Consider the following 21,487-nt stretch of genomic DNA (forward strand, 5'->3'; position numbering starts at 1 on the left):
TATTGAACTTCATGGATTTTCATGATTTATTTTGAAAATTCATTTTCTTGATTTATAACTTTCTAGTTTCCATGAGTTTCATTATTTCTCTTCATTTGATTTCATGATCTATATTTACATAAACTTACATGTTTCTTTTGTTTATGGTTGGTTTAAATCTATATATTGTTTTTATGTTTGTGTATTAAGACACAATTTTCATAAATATATATATGTGTGTGTGTGTGTGTGTGTGTGTGTGTTCTCAATCAATCATGACTTATGTTTTGATAATTTATAAATTTTTGGATTTATTGATTAATCATTTAATTATTAATTTTTGATTTTTGATTCCTATTATTGGAAATTTTTTTGTTTTTTATATATATCTTATTGATATATATTTATGTTTTAGACCCTTGTGATACTTTATCTTAATGATACATATATATGTGTTCGCTTGGCCTTTTTCTATATGGGTTGTGTTTAGCATATTCTATATCTATGCTTGCTCACATATATTTGCCTAACTCATTATTGCATATATTATATATGGCATTTTGATAGGGGGGTATTCTCTATATTTGTTTTATACTCACTAGGTTTATTTGTAGGGGGTTTTTGCTCTTTTATTATTTTTCCAATTTTAATGTTGACAAAGGGGGAGAAACAAGTGGTTTGTGAGTATTTATGAGTATTTTGTTTTATTGCATATTTTATATATACTATTTGTGTAGATTCTTTGTCATCATCAAAAAGGGGGAGATTGTTACGTCTCATGTTTATGAGCCTACATCTCTAATATTATTTTGGTGATTTATAAATAATCCCTAACATCGTTTATCTAGTGTTTAAGTTTGCTCATTAGGTATTCTAGACAAACATCGATGTTGGAGGTTGGATGGACGTGCGCCTATACGATCATATCCATTGGAGGATGGAAGAAATATCAGAATGAAGCATTACAATTCAAAGTCAAATTGCACTTCCAAGCTTCATCCACAACCAAGACAAGCATTATTGAAGATCTCATAGCTTGGTATATTAGTTTAGGGTTTATACATTGTGTGTTGAAACTTAGAGCTCAAAATTATACATATACATTGCTTTTGTTTCATGGTTTTCATTTTCAAGTTTAAATCGTATAAATATGAAACTACTAGTTATATTCACAAACATATGCTCTAGTTTTCTATTTATCGATTTTGATTTGAATTAATGTGTTTAGTTATATAAATATGACAAAAATGGATATAGGTATATATATACACATATTTGTTTCATATTTATACATGCTTACAATGATTTCATCAAAATAAAGCTTTAACAAATAAATAAAATCATGTTTATTTGCAAAATTATGTGTTTATGGATTGAAGACTTGTTTATATTATTTTGCATATTTTCCTAAGTCCATAAATCCAATCAAAAGATTTCAAAACTTCATTTAAGTCATTTTGTTAAAATTATGTGTTTTCGAGATTTCGTATTTTGACCGATTTTGCAAAATGAAGAGTTTTTACAAATAGGAAATCTAATTTAAAAAATTCTTTTTGTAACATGTTCATTACCATGTTTATAAATATTTTCCAAAGTTTTGTATTTTTGGAATTTATTTGCTATTTTTAAAATCTCTTGCAATTCAATGTCTAAAAGCTGCATATATTAGTTTTCGGTCGACCGAACAATTCCTTCCGGTCAACCGACCATCAGTTTTTGGTCGATCGAAATGGTTCTGTAGGTCGACCGACCAGAATTAATTTTTTTTTAGCTTTGTTTTTTAGGGTTCCTCAGTCGACCGACAACTTTATTTCGGTCGACCGATGGACACTCTTTAGTCGACCGACCAGTGTCATCCAGTCGACTGAACTGATGACCGTTGGAATAACTACTAGTTTTCTAGATTTTGTTATTTTGTATTTTTTGTTGGTTTTTGCTTGTTTCTTGGGGTCCCTATATATACCCCTTATCCTCAAACTTCCGAGTTTAATCAAGAAAGCTTTTAAACAAGTTTTACAAGGGTTTAAAGGGTGTTTAAGTTTGTTTCAAGTTTGTGATTTTGTGAAGAAGTATTCACAAAGAGGAAGCTTATAATTTCGTTTGAGGAATTCATCCTCATTCTCCCTTCTACATCTCTTTATGATTTTGGAGAAGTTTTTTAAACTCAATGATCTAGCATTTTATTCTTGAATTTTCATATTTACATTTGCTAGAATAAATTGAGTTTGATTTTAACTTTCTTATTGCTCATTGATTACACACACCCACTTGAGCTTAAGTATTTCATACATAGTATATTGGGGTTGTGAGAGTGTAACTTTGAGTGTAGGCTTTATTGTATTCTCATCCTTTGTAGAGAACAAAACATTTTTCTTGTGCTTAATTGTGAGATCAAATTGTAATACACTTGTACACCAAGAGAAGTGTGTGGTGAGAGATGGGGTCAATTCCAAGAGGAGTGAGGTTAGTGGTAAAGCATAGAGAGTGATGATAATTCCGAGCACTTGAGGAATGCGACACGGGTTGGCCAACACTTAGAGGGTGTAGAGTGTGATTTTAAGAGTGTGAATTGTGAAAGTTTTCAGTGAGCTAGAAAACTGAGTGTGAGGTGTAAACATTTTGGGTGAACGTTGAAAACCCGTTGTGATAGTGAATTCTTCCCGGGAGTGGGGAGTGGAGACGTAGGTCGGAAGGACCAAACTCTGTGATCATATTGTGTGTTTGAGTTTGCCTTAGCGTTACATTTGTTCTCATTATTTATTTCATTCTATATCGCCATTATCTCATGTTTATATCGCCCTTAGTTTAATTGCATATCCTTGCTTATATATCTTGTTGTATATCATAATTGCGAGGATATTGTTTATATATTTTAATATGGTATTAATATCGGATTAGATTAGCATATACCCTATCCCGCCCTAGGGTAATTTCAGTTCCAATTTCCTCTATGAATATCTATCCACTATGCACCCTTTCTTTCACAACTAGGAATTTAATGTCGATGTGCTTTGACTTAGACGAGCTCCTATTGTTATTAGAATACATCACTGCTGATTTATTATCATAAAATATTTTCTAGAATGCGCAGTCAAGTGATAAAATTCCGCAGCCATTTTCCATGATTAGATGCCTCATAGCAATGTACAAATTCTGCTACGATAGTGGAGGATGTTACAAGTGTCTGTTTGACACTTTTTTATGATATAGCTCCTCCTGCTAACATATAAATATAGCCAGATGTAGACTTTCGACTATCTTGGCATCCAGCAAAATCATAATCAGAGTACCCAATGACCTCCAACTGTTCTGATTTTCTATATGTGAGCATATAATTTTTTGTTCTCTGCAGGTACCTCATAATCCTTTTGACTGCCATCTAATGGTCCATACTAGGGTTGCCTAAATATCTGCCTAACATATCAATAATGTACGTAATATTCGGATGCATACACCTGAGCATACATTAGACTTCCTACAGCTGAAGCATAGAGAATCTTTTGCATTTCTTGAATTTTAAGGCTGTCTTTAGGGCATTGATTGAGACTGAACTTATCTCATTTAGCAACATGGGTGTCACCTAGTCTGCAATCTTGTATGCCAAACCTTTTGAGTACTTTATCGATATAGCTCTTTTGTGATAATCCAAGTATACCTTGAGAACGATCTCGATGTATCTGGATTCCTAATATAAAAGAGGCATCCCCAAGATCTTTCATCTCAAAATTCTTTGATAGAAATCTCTTAGTTTCGTATAATATGCCTATATCATTAGTCACAAGTAATATGTCATCGACATACAGAACTAGGAAAATATACTTACTCCTACTGAACTTGTGATACCATTGACAAGGAGCTTGCTTGAGTCCATAAATGGATTTTTTTTAATTTGCAAACCATATTATTCGGGTCTCAACACAAAGTTTTTTTGTTGCACCATATAAATCATTTCATCAATATCCCCATTGAGAAATGTAATCTTAACATCCATCTGATATAACTCAAGATCAAAGTGAGCAACAAGTGTCATGATTGTTCTAAAACAGTCTTTCGATAAAACCGGAGAGAAAGTTTCTGTATAATCAATATCTTCCTTTTGAGTATAGTGTAAGGACCATGAATTTTTGATATTAGTTAAAATAATTTTTTGTATTTAAAAATATTTAATTATTATATTTAAAAGAGTATTTGTGTTTTTTCTGATTTTCTAGAATTTTATATGATTTAAAGTCTAAGTTTTATAATTATTTAAATGTTTTAGAATTTTAAACGTATTATTTGTATAATTTATTGTATTATTTCTACTTTTACATATTATCTGTCGTATTAGCACAACTGGTAGGTTTTATTGTATAGATAATTATCCTATAATTATTTGATTTTAAATATAAGTAATTATATTTTTTTATTAATTATTCTTGTTTAATTGTGTAATTTCTTTTATTATTTCTACTGTTGCGTATTATCAATTATAATACTACAACTTGTACGTTTTAATGCATAGATAATTTTTACATAATTATTTATTTTATTTTGTAATTATTGTTATTTGTAATTATTTTTTAAAAACCCTAATTTTTCCCCTTTTATATATATATATATATATATATATATATATATATATAAGTATATATATATAATATATATATATATATATATATATATATATATATATATATATATTATATATATATATATATATATATATATATATATATATATAATATTTATTTTCAAACATCTCTCTCTCCTCTTTCTATTCCCCAACCGCAGAGCCGCCGCCCCCTTTCTGTTGCTCACCCCCTATCCTCGCCGCTCACCACCGCGACCACCGCCGCCTCACCGCTCCTCCCTCCACCAGTCTCACCTCCACCATCCCATCGTCGTTGTCCTCTCACCACCCCCGCAATCGCCTGCCCCTCCCTCCTTCAACCTCTCTCTTCGCTGTCGACGCGCCCCGCCACCTCATACCCAACACCATCCTGCACCGCCTTTGCCGTCACCTTGCCACCGTCCCAACACCTCCTCTTCCTCCTCGCGGCAGCCGCACCAGACCCCCACCACGCTGCAGCCATCACCCCAGCCTGCACCGTCCGCATCCCCTCTTTCCCGACGATGCCTCGATGCCGACAACAATGCCGCACCGCAACACCCCAGAACTGCCGCGACCACACAACTCCATCTCCTCTCTCCTGTACCTTCACCGCTCCTCCTTGACCCCCCCCCCCCTTAGTTGTCCGCTGCGGCCGCCCGCCACCTAGCCACCACCGACGAAGCATGCCGCAACGTCCCGACGACGCGGCTGGCCTGCAACCTCCTCAACCACCGCTGCCCGACGCCCCCTCGCCTCACCGTCGACGTCATCAGTGACCCCTCCTACTGATGGCAGCCCCGTAGCCACGTCGAGATCCCCGTCGCCGATGTCGCCGTTGCCTTCCTCCTGCAGCGCATAGCCGACGCCGCACTCCAACGCGTCCGATCCGACGCATGCCGTCGACGTTGAATCATTCGACGAACCCCGAGGCAAGACCTCTCTTGCTCTTAACTCATCATTTTAATATTTGAATCAGTTATAAATTAAATGCATAGATTAAACTGTGATTAATTATGCTATGCCATGAATATTATGATATTATGCATGGGTTTGTTATTGAATGGTATTAAATAAGTTAATTAGATATGAAAATGTCGGTAATGTGCATATTGTGAATATTTGACATGGAATGTTGATAAATAGTATTAGATAATATTTTAGAAATAATAATGAGATATTTTATGGTAATTATGTCTGAAAATTAACGAGCATGAAATGATAAACGTATGTGTTGTAAATAGATTTTATGAACCATTAATAGTTTTTGTATATTTATATTGAGAAATAGTTTTAAAGAATAATTTTGGAAAAAGAATATTTATTATTTATGGTAGTATGACTGATAGTCGTAGAGCGCGACATTTTATGTGTAAAACGACATTAGTTTTTAGTTTCCTTTTTACTGCATTATTATATTATAGGATATTTAATTAAGGTTAGTTTACAGTAGAAGTTTGGACACCTCAGTAGTAAGATATTAATAAAGTCTATTTACGAGTGTTTTTATGCTGTGTAGACTTTGTTCATGCTTTCCGTATTTCATTCATAGTTATTACTCATGCCTTATGAACTTGCTTAATCATGTTCGACATGCAATGTTATCATTGTATATAATTAATTTTATTTATTGCCTCTTGTAGTGATTGATAACCTTAGCAGTTCATGACTTAGTTGCCTTGTGCGTCATGAACAGACCTAGTTGTTTTGGTCGAAAGTTGATGTATTCATTGTTGTGTTCATTACAACTTCAAACGTTATAATAAAAACAAAAGTTAGTCTTTTTATAAGACACTTACACAATGAAAACAAAACATAAGTACAACTCTCGTCAAACAGCGCAACGGGTGTTTATCGCCCGCTGCTTACGTGGGATCTTGGCCTGTGACGGGGACGTTAGTATCTGTGGACCACCAAACGATCAGATCAGATCCGGAGTTTTGTTGATTCACAAAGGAATTAAGAAACTGAAGTAATTATCTCAGCAACAGCGAGATAATCACTCTTCTCGATATCACCACGACGGGGTAATCTCAAGAAAAAGAACCGGGCTGTAGATCTGACGAACTCCTCTTCTTTATGATAAAGAATTCGCTGAAGTCTCCTCCTCCTCTCTGAAATTTATGGATCTTTAGTCCTGAATTCAGCAGGGCTTCACTAACGCTCGAGAATTTCAGATCTGAAAAAATGAAGGCCCTGGGACTGTATTTATAGGCTTAGGGACCCTTGTTTTTAAATAAGAACGATTGATTCGATCTTATCTTCAGTTGTAATCACTTAACCATGTTCTTGGATGATTTCAGATCAATTAAAACAAATACAGATAGTTAATGATCGAAAAATAGTTTTAATCTACCAAAAACAGCATTTCAGGTCTGCGGACACCCGTGGGTGTCTCGGCCAACCTTGGGCCGAGACACTCCTTGGTGTCTCGGCCAAGCCTTGGCCGAGACACTCTTAGGTGTCTCGGCCAAGTCTTGGCCGAGACACCTCTTGGTGACTCGCCGAGGCTTGACGCGTTATTCCGTGCGTTGTGTCCGTTTCTGTCATAACTTTATCGTCCGATCTCGGAATTACGCGATTCAAGATGCGTTGAAAAGCGAACGAGGAGATCTGCAAGCTCTTATACTTGAATCATATGTGAAGTAGATAGGATATGAGGGATGTTTCATGTTTTGTAAGTAATGTGTAGCTCCTGATCCTTTCGTGTTTTCGAAGTTCCGTTGCTTTGCATGGTTCATTGACTCACTTCATGCGCTTGTCATCGTCAAATGAGCTTTTGTGACTCGGATAGTAATATTCATCATCTTCTCTTTGTTTTGAGCAGTGTGTAGGAATCTATAGGTATTTTTAGATGCCTACAGGTACCCCCTCCAAAGTGTTTTAGTCTTGTTTCTTTTATAAAGGTGCCTGAAATACTTCGGATGTGATCGGTCCAACCTTCAGTCGGTGTAAAAGGACCTGTAGTTAGCTCTGACTCTTGACTCCTTCGATTTTTAGTCTATTCAATATTTTAATGAATAGCTAAAATTCTTCTGGCGCTGTGTTTATCGGCTGGCCGTCGTCGAAGTCTTGAATCAAAAACTGGTGAGTTGATTTTGGCTCGTGTCATCGAGTTTACTTAGAACTGACTATCTCTGTCATAATTTATTGACTTAGGGCTATGCGTTGAACGGCGTTGACTTTTCATCGCAACGTGTTGACTGGCGTTAACCTAGGGTTACGCATTGACCGGCATTGACCTTAGGGTTTCGGATCGCCCGGTATTGACTTTTCATCGCAACGCGTTGACGGGCGTTGACCTAGGGTTACACGTTGCACGTCGTTGACCTTAGGGTTTCGGATCGCCCGATGTTGACTTTTCATCGCAACGCGTTGACTAACGTTGACCTAGGGTTTCGAATCGCCCGGTCTTGATTTTTCATCACAACGCGTTAACTTACATTGACCTAGGGTTACGCATTGACCGACGTTGACCTTAGGGTTTCGGATCGTCCGATGTTGACTTTTTATCATAACGCGTTGACTGGCATTGACCTAGGGTTACGCGTTGATCGGCGTTAACCTTAGGGTTTTGGATCGCCCGGCGTTAACTTTTCCTCGCAACACGTTGACTCGGTTTATACCCATACGTTTGCTGGAGTGTACATAGTTTAAGTTCTTAAGGTATTGAAGCATGACAGTCCTAAATTTTAGGCTGTAGGACCGACTGTTAAAGTTATTTCGTCTGCAGATATGGATCTTATCCTAAAATTGTTGGATGCTCCAGTCACGAGACCAATTAATGGGGCTGGTGCGTCAATGAGTCTTGCATATATAGGATTTTTGGCAAACCCTCAGCCATCAACAGGTTTGATGAGCCTTTACCGACTACCGTTTTGGCAAACCCTCAGCCATCAACAGGTTTGATGAGCCTTTACCGACTACCGTTTGAGTCGGGCTAGCGTGCGAATTGTTTAAGTCTGTTCTGCACGTAACGTTGTGCTAAGAGAGTTAACTCTCTTAGTGCTATGATATTGAATATGTAGACTTCGTCTTTCTTACGAGAATAGACTACCCGACAACGCGTGTTAGGCGCTGACTTATCCCTTCTTAGGATTCGGGATGAAAGTCCCCAGACTTGGATTCTGGTATCTTCTTCAATCGGTGAAAGACTAAACCGGCAATGCATGTTAGGCGCCGACTTATCCCTACTTAGGCTTTGTGATAAAATTCCTCACACATGTTAGGCACGGATTATGGTGTTATTAATAACAACCTATCACAATATCGAATATATGGGCTTTTATCCTTTTTCGGTTAAAGACTAACCGGCAACATGTGTTAGGCGCTGACTTATCCCTACTTAGGCTTCAGGATAAAATTTCCCACGCGTGTTAGGAACGGATTATAAGAGTTAAAAAGGTGGTGTATTCTCTTGGGGCAAAGACAAACCCGATACCAAAAAGGAAGAATTTTATATTCTATTTCTAATTGCAAAGAAAACTCCAAGTGGGATCTCCACTTTGAGAATCCGGACCGGTGAAACTAAGAGTGGGATCTCCACTCCGAGAATTGAATAGATTCAGGTAACCCTAACTTTTATAGGATTGGTTACTTGATCTAAAAAGAAATTCCGACTTTAGTCCTAACTTTTATAGGTTTGACCAAAGGGGAGGAGTGAAAGCCTATCGTTTATCGAAAGGGAATTCTGATTCCGGTCCTAACTGCTTACAGGTTTGACCGAGTGGGGGTTTGAGATAATCCTAACTTTTATAGGTTTGATCGTTCAATTTAAAACTAGATCTCTCGTTCATAGAAGGAATCGAAAGGGGATTTTGGTTGTGGTCCTAACTGTAGGAAGGTTTGACGAGGAGTTTTGAGATGATCTTAACTTTTATAGGTTTGATCGCTGAATTTGTGGACCTCTCGTTCATTGAAGGAATCAAGAGGGGATTTTGGCTTTGGTTATGGTCCTAACTATAGGAAGGTTTGACCAAATGAACAGTGAGAGTGGGAGTACAAATTACAATGGGAGTGTTGATCCGTACAAATCACTCGAAGAGAGTCCCTGATGTTAAGTGACAAATACTTAACATGAAGGGGTTTGACAATTGTCAATGATCAGGAGACTAAAATTCTGAGTACTATGTCCGGACTCTAACAATGGGAGTGTTGAGTGCACCGATGTAGCGGGAGTTTGTGTGAGAGTTTCTTATTCATCACCTTCTTATAGTGATCGGGTTATCCCTAAGAATATTACACGTAACATTCTTCCGGGAACTTCCCATTATATCCACCCCCAGCTTTCTTTGCAAAACTAGGTCTAACATTGTACTCAGCTGAATGGTCAAGTTATCCTTAAGAATATCACATACGATATTCTTCCAGGAACTTCTCGTGAAAGAAAGAAAACAGTTTAGACTCATATACCTGTTGGAGTATTGAGAAGCAGTTTATACTTGTATACTCTTCGGAGTGTTGAAAGGAGCAGTTTATACTCTTATACTTGTCGGAGTCTTCATTTGACTTAATTGAGCGTTATGACGCCGGCTTCAACCAATGTTTGGATGCTATTATTGAGAACGAAGCAAGCCTTGGTAGGATGAAGGATCCTCCTGTGGTACGCACAGTACTTCGGATCCGCAGTATTGTCAGCTTCCTCCTGATCTGCGATAGGTGATAACTTAATCTTATTATTTTCAAGGAGGGACTTGAAAATGGCTGGAACGTCTTCGTCCTTGAAGGAGTACTCCTTTTGGAGTCTCGGATCCGAAGTCTTTTGTTGTCTTTGGAGTTGTTGTTACGACGTCTAATTAACATTAACAACTGTTGCAGGCACCTTCCCCTTACCACGGGAAATGAAGCTTGAGTTTGGAGGGTTAACCGTCAGTTGGCTTCTTTCGGCTTTCTTCCTTCTGAGAAAGCACTCAGCCTACTCTCCGTGCACTTTCAACTCTTTCCAGGTGCAGGACGGTGCTACTCCTATAACTTCCAACACGTCCAAAGAGAGGTTATTATGATAGGTTTGGAGGATAAAGTCCTTTATGATCGGATCTCGGCAGTTCATCACCTTATTCTGGAAGCGCTTGACGAAGTCGTTGACCATCTCGTCATATTCCTGTTTCTCATCAAAGAGTGTCCTGATTGACACCTCGGTGTCATCATCAAAAAAGTGAGTGAGGAACAGGTTCTCCAGGTCGTCCTAGCTATTGATGCTTTCAGGTTTGAGATAGCGGTACCAATCGAAGGCAGCTCCGCGAAGGATACCGATGAATGATCGAACCATCAGGTATTCATTCCCAAAAATCACACCCAAGTGAGACTTAAAGTAGATTATATGCTGAGTGGGGGAACCCTTTCTGTCAAATGGCATGAAGTTGATCAGGTTGAACTTTGTCGGATACGGTATCGAATCCCACTCTCTTAGGTAAGGACAGGGAATACCGGTCTTCTTCACCTCTCGAGTAGACATTAGAGCATTGACTTTGCTCTCGAGATCTTTTATCTTTTCATCCTCGCTCGTATCTTTCCTTGGTCGATTTTGAGGAGGAATAATGGGGCTATCCCCAGTGTTGTCATTATTGGCGGGACCACCCCCGACGTTGTTATTCTCAATGGGGCCTCTCCTAGCGTTTTGGTCAACGGGAGGGTTATCTGCATCAAGGTGTTCATCCACATCTAAATCACTAGATGCTTGACTAACATTGTTGTGACGACTGGATTCACCTATCTAATTCGACAAGGCTCGGATCTGTTGATCATGCTCTTCCCTGATTCACAGCATAGTCATTTCCATTTCGAACTTGAAGTTCTCTTTTTGCTTAGCCAAGGCATCCTTGATGATTTTGGCCATTTGCTCGGTGTTGACCATAAACGCCTTACGATATTATCCTATGCTGGACACTGTATTGTTAGAAATGATGGCAGAGTTCGCATCTGATACTTCATCTTCCGAGGATAATCCGCTATTCATCCTCTGATAGTCCCTACGCCTAGCAGTTCCCATGCGTAACCGAGTTATACATTGGGATATGTTCGAAAAATGTCAGTGATTAAAACTTCGTGTTGACTTCTCCTTATCGACCATATTAATGGTGACCTTTGGGAGTTCATCATCTTACGCAGCTGATCTTTTTTTATAGAAACGCCTTGGCTTGGACTTAGACGTTCTGGTACAGATCCTTTCAAATACTGAGACCCTCTGTGGAGCGGTCTTGGGGCAGCTACACGCTGATAATACTGCCCTGATAAATTTGGTACACAGACAGTGAGAGTCCGCTTCCCGGGTACTTCTCTTTTGTGATTTATTCGTACCCCCAGCCCGATAGTACAACTCATCGACGTTGTGGTCAGAGCAACCTATCAGCTGTTGGTTTGATTCCTCAGAAGGAACGCTATCGTCTATTCAACGTGTCTTCTTCTGAATAGGTAGTGCTTTATTAGCTTTAGCAGGAGTCACACGTTTGGAATCACATCCGTGTGAGGATGAAATTTTAATAGGCTCCTGGTTTTGTGTAGGCATTTCCATGTGGGTAGTTACGGGAATTAACTTGTTAGGATGTCGCGTACGACCCCCAGTCTAGATGGTTGCTCGGGGTTCCTTCAACGGTCCCAAGCGTTCCTTAACAAGCGCTTTGCCTTGATCTTTGTGTAAAGGACCCAGGCAATCCTTCAATGGAATTCTAAATTTGGAGAGGTCTACGTCGCCTTAGGGTTTCACCGAAGGTGTGGTGGTAGAAGGAGCGGGATCCGAAGTTGACAAAGGCTGGGGAGCAACGTTGCTTGCTTTTTCCTTAGGCGTTGATTTGGCCTTTGGCATCTAAATTTGTTTGGATCTCGACGATCACTTAACTGCCTCTTCCTTTTGCATTTCTTGTGCTTTTCGTACAAGGATCTGGGCATGCATAAGAAGTGCGCGACGCTTCTGAATGCGCTCCTCAAAAGTGGAACGGTTCTGTTTAACATGAACTCATTCATTAGTAGGTGGTTGGGAGGAGGTTCCCGAAACTTGTTGTGGAGATGGCTTAGCCACTTGGTGCTTTCTAAACTCCAAATCCACTTGATAACGGAGTCCGTCCACCTGATCCAAAGCCTTCGCGAATTGGCACGCGAGGCGTTGGCGTTGCCTTTGACGTGCTCTCCTTGATAGAGTTGGCGTACCTTCAGCAGTTAACTCCTTGATCGTGAAGGAGTTCAGATCTGCATATCTGATCTCATTGGACGTCAGTGGATAGTTGTGAGGTGTGGTTGCAACAATGGTAGCGGGGAATTCGCCTTCTTGAGTCTTCAGATCTGAAGACCAGCGGATCTTTCGGGCGGAGGAGACCTTCCTACGCTTGCGAGGATAGGCGGATCTGGAGGAGGAGGAGGAGACGTACTCCTCAAACTTCTATTGGTTGAACTCGTATTCGACCTCTTCGGTCACCAGAATCTTAATCGCTGGTTGCATCACGACAGCTTCGGCAGTGAAGCTGTTGGCTCCGACTGTGGTCGCTAGCTTGTTTCGGTCAAAAGTTGATGTATTCATTGTTGTGTTCATTATAACATTAAACGTTACAATGAAAACAAAAGTTAGTCTTTTTATAAGACCCTTATACAATGAAAACAAAAAAAGTACAACTCTCGTCAAACAGCGCAACGGGTGTTTTTCGCCCGCTGATTGCATGGGATCTTAGCCTATGATGAGGACGTTAGTATCCGTGGACCACCAAATAATCAGATCAGATCCGGAGTTTCGTTGATTCGTGAAGGAATCAAGAAACCAAAGCAATTATCTCGACAACAACGAGATAATCACTCTTCTCGAGATCACCGCGACAGGGCAATCTTAAGGAAAAGAACCGGGCTGCAGATCTGACGAACTCCTCTTCTTTATACTGAAGAATTCACTGAAGTCTCCTCCTCCTCTCTAAAATTCATGGCTCTTTAGTCCTGAATTTAGCAGGACTTTGTCGACGCTCGAGAATTCCAAATCTGAAAAAAATAAAGGCCCTGGGGCTGTATTTATAGGCTTAGGGACTCATGTTTTCGGATAAGAATAATCAATTCAATCTTATCTTTAGTTGTAACCATTTAACCATGTTCTTGGATGATATCAGATCAATTGAAACAAATTCAGGTGGTTAACGATTGAAAAACAGCTTTAATCTGCCAAAAACAGCATTTCGGGTTTGCAGACACCCGTGGGTGTCTCGGCCAACCTTAGGCTGAGACACTCCTTGGTGTCTCAGCCAAGATTTGGTCGAGACACTCATTGGTGTCTTGGCCAAATCTTGGCCGAGACACCTCTTGGTGTCTCACCAAGGCTTGGCGCGTTATTCCGTACGTTGTGTCCGTTTCCACCGTAACTTCATCATCCAATCTCGGAATTACACCATTCAAGATGCTTTGGAAAGCTAACGAGGACATCTACAAGCTCCCATGGTTGAATCACATGTAAAATAGATGGGACACGAGGGATGCTTCATCTTTTGTAAGCAATATGCAGCTCCCGGTCCATTCGTGTTTCCATTATTCCGAAGTTCCGTTGCTTTGCATGGTTCATTGACTCACTTCATGCACTTGTCATCGTCAAATGAGCTTCTGTGACTCGGATAGAAATATTCATCATCTTCTCTTTATCTCGAATCACGTGTGGGAACCTATAGGCATTTTTAGACTCCTACACAAGTGACATGTGTGGGTGTGTTGACTGAGTTTAGGTGGTGAACCAAAGTTTTAATTTGACTTAGAAAATGAGAAGAGTTGGGATGGGGAAGTCCATGTTCATGTTATCGGATGTGATTATTGTTTATTTCCAGGCTCGCACCAGTGAAACGTTTTGCATTGGGGTGGGTCTGAGGAACAGTGATCGAATGTGTTTGTTGTCTATTTCTAGGCTCGCACCGGTGAAACGTTTCGTACTGGGCGGGTCTGAGGTACTAGTGAGATGTGGTTATTGCCCAATCATCCGATAATGTAAACTTTGATTCTAGTGAGATGTGAACCAGTGAGTTGTGATAGGATGGTTAGTAGTATGATTTCGTCACTTGGATGATTATGGATTCTTGTGAGATGTAGGCCAGTGGTGTTTCTTTTCATACATAGATCTGGATTAATATTTAATTATCTATAATTCGAGACATATGGTATATACATGAGGGTTTCCTTGTTTGGATTATTTTGTTCGACGTATTACGTCTCTTGTTGTAGATTTTTAAGTATTAATTCCATCTAGTTGTATGATCTTGTGACTTGGATGATTTCTGATCGCTAGCTGCATGATCGATATGTTACTTGATTTATTTCGTTGGATTTCCCATTGCACGTTTCTTTATCATTTTTGTTGTTGTATCGTTTTTCGCATTAGGTTTTCGCTCATTCTTTTCTTTTGTGGGGTCTTACCGTGTTCCATGCATGCTGACGTACACCTGTTTTCTCTGGTGTACGTCAGACTTAGAGGAAGAACAGGTTTTTTTTGTTGTATCGTTTTTCGCATTAGGTTTTCGCTCATTCTTTTCTTTTGTGGGGTCTTACCGTGTTCCATGCATGCTGACGTACACCTGTTTTCTCTGGTGTACGTCAGACTTAGAGGAAGAACAGGCTCAGTAGGAGTACCCTGTAGACGAAGCAGAAGAAGGAGTCGAAGCCTATTCTTTTCATTTATTAGTTGATGGTTCTGTTTACTCTTGTAGTACTTCCCATTACAGTTTGAACGATGTATTATATTTCTCTAGTATTCATTTGTTCATTTTGTATAAGGGCATGTTGACCCGAATATTATGTCTCGGATGTTATCCTATTTGTGATATGATATATTTTTATTCTGAGTTTGTCTATTATATTCTTGTTGATTGTGATCGGGGACCTGTGACTTCACATTGTATTTATTTCCAGACACTTAGCATATTAGGTTGAGGAGAAATGGTTATTTTTATTTACTCTCCTTGATCTAATACGTCGCGGGCTTGTTCACGTTCCGATTCCTGGGTATTTTGGGAAGCGGGGCGTGACAGTTTTTTTGGTGGCCCATGCAGGTTTCGGTCCCGAGTCCTCACTAGTAAGAATATAGTGGGCAATTTAGATACATATTATATTTCATCCGTGAGACTATTCTTGAGCCTTTATCCTACTTTATTGATAGATTTTTTTCGTCTCTATCTTATCTCTCTTTGACTCTGGAGTTTTCCACGATTCTTGTCCCATCACTTCGCAATTACCCTCTCTTTGTATAACTTCTCTTTCCTCATACTGGTCATTATTATATGTGTTATTATTTTTATAACTATATTTTCTTTGATTTGACTTATATATAGGTTGATTGTATTAATTTATATATTATTTATTATATTATTTTATGTGTCATATACAGTGTTATATTGTGTATTTTTCATTAAAAATATATACCATTACTTATACATTTTATTTGTTCAAATGATGTTCATTAAGTGTTTGCCTTGCTCTAGACTCCACATATACACTACATAGCATATCTGATATTTAGATTATTTTATTGTGTTTAATTGTATTTTTGTATATCTATATTGTGTATGTGTGCGTTTTCTGTCATATCATCTATCTTTCACTTATGTTCTAAATTATTGTATAGTGTTCGTATTTCGTAATATACTTTAATAAGTTCATGATTTTAATATTCTACATATGCAATATATCCTTATCCTTTACATTTTCAGTATATAGTTTTTATCGCGTTGGGCAGCGATGGAGCTGCGTTCGAGCTGTGCTTGGCAGCGATTGGAGCTGCGTTCGAGCTGTGCTTGGCAGCGATTGGAGCTGCGTTCGAGCTGTGCTTGGCAGCGATTGGAGCTGCGTTCGAGCTGTTGATTGTTGTAGTATTTAGATTTCTCTGTCTTTATATATGGATGACACCAAAGACCAGTAAAGAAGGTCTTATTCAGGCCATTTGTGACAATTGAGGCATCTCAATAACGCTCTATCAACTGCAGGTCATGATCTCCACTGAGTGTGTCGAATATCATTACACTGCTCATCAGCACCTCTAATGGTTGCTAATATAATATTAGTCATGTTGTTGTCGCAGCCATCAAGATCAATCATCTCACATAAGAAGCTGCATTCGTGTTTATAGCTGTTGAAGCGGCGTAGGTGATTGAATCGGTGTAGTGTCTTGATGACGGTACGCGGGGAGGACTTCCACGTCTTGGTTTGAAGAGATCGTCGAGTTGTAATCCTTTCTGTCAGAGTATTGCTAAAGACTGTCGTTTTGTAATCTTTGCTTTAACTCTTTGACATGTGAAAATCTTCGAATTGTAGCATTCTGGAAGTCGTCAGATTGTAACTTCCATCATCAGTGTTCGATGGAGACTCAGCTATCCATTGTGATTTTTAGACAGCCTACAGCGCAAAAAAAGGGGACACGCAAGATTTACGTGGTTCGGCGCAAATTTGCCTACGTCCACGGGCTGCTGCAGATCTTTCACTATTTGGGAGAAATATTACAAGTGTTTTTCACACTCAAACTCACAACCCTCTTCACTCTGAAAATTGCTCTCAATTTTCTCTCTTGGATTTTTTCACTCACAGAGTTTTCTTTCTTCTCTCTTAATCACTCTCTAAGCTTATGCTCTTTTCTGTGATTTTTGGAGTACGTTCACCAGAGGAAGAGAGGGGGGATTTTATAGGCTTCAATGTTCCCTTTTTTCTTCCTGGCGTCTCTCTTTTGTCAACACACACCAACCCTTCCTGATGTCTTCATCTGCTTTTGTCAAAAAACTTTTAGGTGGCATGATCTTTTTGACAAAAAAGAGCCACATGCTCTTTTGCATTCTTTTTTTATCAAAAAGGCTGCCCCCCTTTGCTTTCGGTGGCAGCATTGACTAACATGATGGGCTTTAGTACCGATTACGAAACCGCCACATTTGAATTGTGTCACCTATAATGCAAAGTTGCCTCACAAGTCATAACTAATACCTCGCACCTAAACTTCGATCCTTTGACGCGAGACTAGAGTGTTCTAAGTTTATGTATATACTCTAACATGTATAGCCCGAATCCTTTTTTTTTTCCTCCTCCGATCAAACTACTCATTTTTTAGTATTTTGAGATTTCTTTTTTCATCAAAATCAATTTTCAGTTTACTAGACTGTCGCATATCGATCTTCATTTGATGAGTCCAAACCCTCAGTATATATACGATAGCTCCAAGGTATCAGTCTACTTTTGTGATAATAGAAGTGGATACCTATGAAGTGCGTGAGTTGAGGCGATCGCATGTGAGGGAGAAATTAAGTACCTGCATCAGGAAAATTGGTTTGTGCGGCTCTGCTTCTGTTGGCGTCGACGGAAGAAGTTGCTCCCGTGGAATATCATACAGCGGGAGTCGGTCAGGATAGTAGCCAGAATCCTCGAGTCCACGGTCGGCCGATGCCTCGATGAAAACCACGCCCCCGCCATCATCGGAGCAGTAGACTTCCTTGTGATCATCTCGGTGCCGTGACCTCCTCAATCTGCCAGCAACAGGGTAATAGGGGACCAGCGCTCTAGAAAGAGCTTGCTTTATGACCTTAGCGGCTTCTCGGCCACGGCGGTACACAAACAGCACTTGCACGTAGTTTTGAATGTTGGGCCTGTTGTCAATGGCGGAGAGAGGAAGAGGCTGAAAAAGACGAGATTTTTACTAAAAAGATCCCACCTTTATCACCAAACGAAGCCCTAGATGAACTTCCAAAGCGATCTACTCCTCCAAAATAGCCCAAGCGTAGTCCGGAGCTCTGATACCAATTGTTGTGCCTCGAGAAAACAAACCAATCGCCGAAAAAGATAAAGAACCAACCAAAATCAATAGCACAAACAATCAAACACCAGTTTTACGTGGTTCGGCAAGATGCCTACGTCCACGGGGCAAGGAGGGGGGAGTTTTCACTATTAGAAATCAAGAGGAACAAACTAGGATTACAAATCTCTCATAAACCCTCAACAATCAACTCTCAATCTCTCCAATTGCTCCTAGAATAGAAGCCCAAAGAAAACTCTCTCAATCTGCTCAAATTCGTCCTTGCTCTTCAACCCTAAAAAACACCCAAAAAGTATTTATACAAATCCAAAACGAAACGGGTCTGAAAACAGACCCAACCCATAACCGCAGCGGCGGGGGGGGGGGGGGGCGCCGGCCCTCCATCCAGCCGCCATCCAAAAAATCCAGAGAGTTCGGCGGTCGACCGCCACTGATCCAAACGCCCAGTAGCTTCTGTGCACGAATGCGGTCGACCGCACCGGTCGACCGCCAACCTGTTTGCCTGAAAACTGAACCTGAGCTCCATCTCTTCATTGAGAACTAGGGCGAATGGAGCTCTGTTCGAAGTGGTCTTTATACTTAAACACTGCTCTCGTGCTCGTGAAACAACAGGCGTCGTGCGTGCACGTTAGCAAGTTGTGAGAAAAAGATGGATTGGGATCCTCTCCTCATCAATAGTGTTTCCTAATATCTTCTCATGCATCTCCACCATTCATTTTGTATTATCTTCCCATGCATCCCAATCCGGGGTAGTGGCAAAGTCCCGACCAGATCACATGGTATCCTAAAATATAAATATTTTATATTATCTTCTACGTTTATTTCGTAAAAAATTGAGTTAGTTTCTGTTTAAAATCAGAGTCTGAACTAGAAAGGACCCATTGAAATCGACTTCTTTTCCCTCGTATTGTTTACACAGTTGAATTGGGTGGCATACCAATCCATCACCCATATGCATTATTTCACAGAAATTAGTTTTAAATTGCACATGCAAATCACATGCTGTACAATTATGATGAGCTGTTCATCCTCATGAATTCAACCCTAAATATAAGTGGTCGAATCGTAGTACCTCACATATTCATCACGAGTATATAGTAATCGTTTGCACCTTACACCTTATTTGGATGGAGGTTAATGGATGGAAGATAACGTGAAATTTCAATTTTATCTTGTTTGGGAGCCTTTTGAGGGGTTAGAGGATGGAATGAAAGGTTAAATTTTCTTCCATTTTCCTCCTCTCAATTAGGGGGGCGGCGGGGGGGGGGGGCGGGAGGGGAGGGCGGATGAAATGAAAGTCAAATTAAAATTAATGTAAATTTCTACAACTTGATAGACAATTATACCCTTTTTGAGATTAAACTCAATGCTAAGACATACTACTCCTCAAATTAGTCAAGGGCATTGTACTGCGAACTTATACAATCTCAGTTCCTTCTCATAGGGTGTCCATTTGACCTGGGTTTGGCCCGCCCGGGCCAAACATGCCCGGGCCGGCCGGCCCATTATAATATACATAGATTATTATATACATATATATTAGATATATATATTTATATTTTTTAAAAAATATATATATATATTATATATATATATGTGTTGTGCTGTGTTGTGCTGTGTCGGTGTAGTGTGTGTGTGTGTGTGGGAGGAGAGAGATAATGCGGTATCCTGTCGATAGGAGGAGATCTTTTCCTTTGTCCCTATGTGGCCGAATCGTCCTATCCTATCAAGTTAGAACATAATCCCAAACTCACCTTCTCTCTCCTACTTTATGAGATGATAGGGATTGTGCACATGGGTCAACGAGAAATCCCCACCTAGGATAGTACATTATTGATATTAATTATATAATCTATATATATATCATATATATCTAATCATACTATATACTATTTAATATATATACTATACTATATATACTATATCTTAATATACTTACTATACTATTATATTTATTATTATATTACTTTATTATATACTTATTTAGTTATATTATATATATATATATATTATACTATATATACTTTATTCTATTCATCGTTTAATGGATATCATTATCATAGGAGGGAGTTTCCTCCTATGGAGCTGATGTGGTCAGATCTCAGCCACAGATCCGATTTGAATGGGTGTAAGGGGTCTGAGTGATATGAGTCGCCGTGCGAGCACCCTTGATCGTGGAATTATCAAGAGTGGGTTGCGAAAATAAGAACAGAAGAACACACAAAAGATTTTATTTGGGCGAAGGAAAATATCTTCTCTAGATTATGAGAATTAATAGATTACAAATCTCTCTCTCACAATCTCTCTAGATCAAAGAACAACCCCCCTGATCTCTTTTCTGATTACAATCTGGTTGGAAAACCCTAGGAAAGTCGTGTTTCTATTTATATCAAATAGAAATCCTAAACAGTGTAGGAAACTGGGCCCAGGCCCAAAACTGCGTCGCGGTCGACCGCGGCGGTCGACCGTGGCTGATTCGTGGTCGACCGAACCAAAACCCGAGAGCAGTTTTGATTACAGTCATGGCGCGGGCGACCGTGGCGGTCGATTGGGTTCTTACGGTCGACCGCGACGGTCGACCGCCTTCAGATCCAGCTCCTCCTGAGCTTCGTGCACGTTCGTGGTCGACCGTGGTTGATTCGCGGTCGACCGCAGAAGAACCAGCAGCCTTCTTCCTGTTCTTTCATGCAGTCTTTGACGTTGCCGCCCCCGACGACTTCTTTCACGTCTCTATTCTTAAGATACCATAAGAATTATCTATCCTCACACTCCTGATGAGGATCGCTAAGTTCCCGAAGTAAGGAAGAAGATACACCCGTATCATGGCTCCCCCCTTTAGGAACTTGAAGTCCCGTTCAGGTTAGAACTGGAGTTGAGGGAACTCGCGAGCCCCTCATTCTGTGTTGAACCACTTGGCTTTGCTAGGAACCTGACCTTGGCGTCCGATCAAAAATGATTATTTAGTTCATCGTCTCGTCGTAGTCACGTTTCGCTCCAAAATACAATCTTCCTTGAGCGGTTCCTCTCTATCAAACCACAATTCATCCACATGCGGTAAGATCGTCTTGTCATCACCTTCATCATCCAACAACGGAGGTTCAAACAATTTCAAGTACTCGGCGTTGATCACCGAATACATGCCAAGGTAAGGTGGTAAATTTAGTTTGAAAGCATTGTCACCA

The sequence above is a fragment of the Asparagus officinalis genome, chromosome 7 (genome assembly GCF_001876935.1).
Source record: "Asparagus officinalis chromosome 7, Aspof.V1, whole genome shotgun sequence".
NCBI classification, from domain to species: Eukaryota; Viridiplantae; Streptophyta; class Magnoliopsida; order Asparagales; family Asparagaceae; genus Asparagus; species Asparagus officinalis.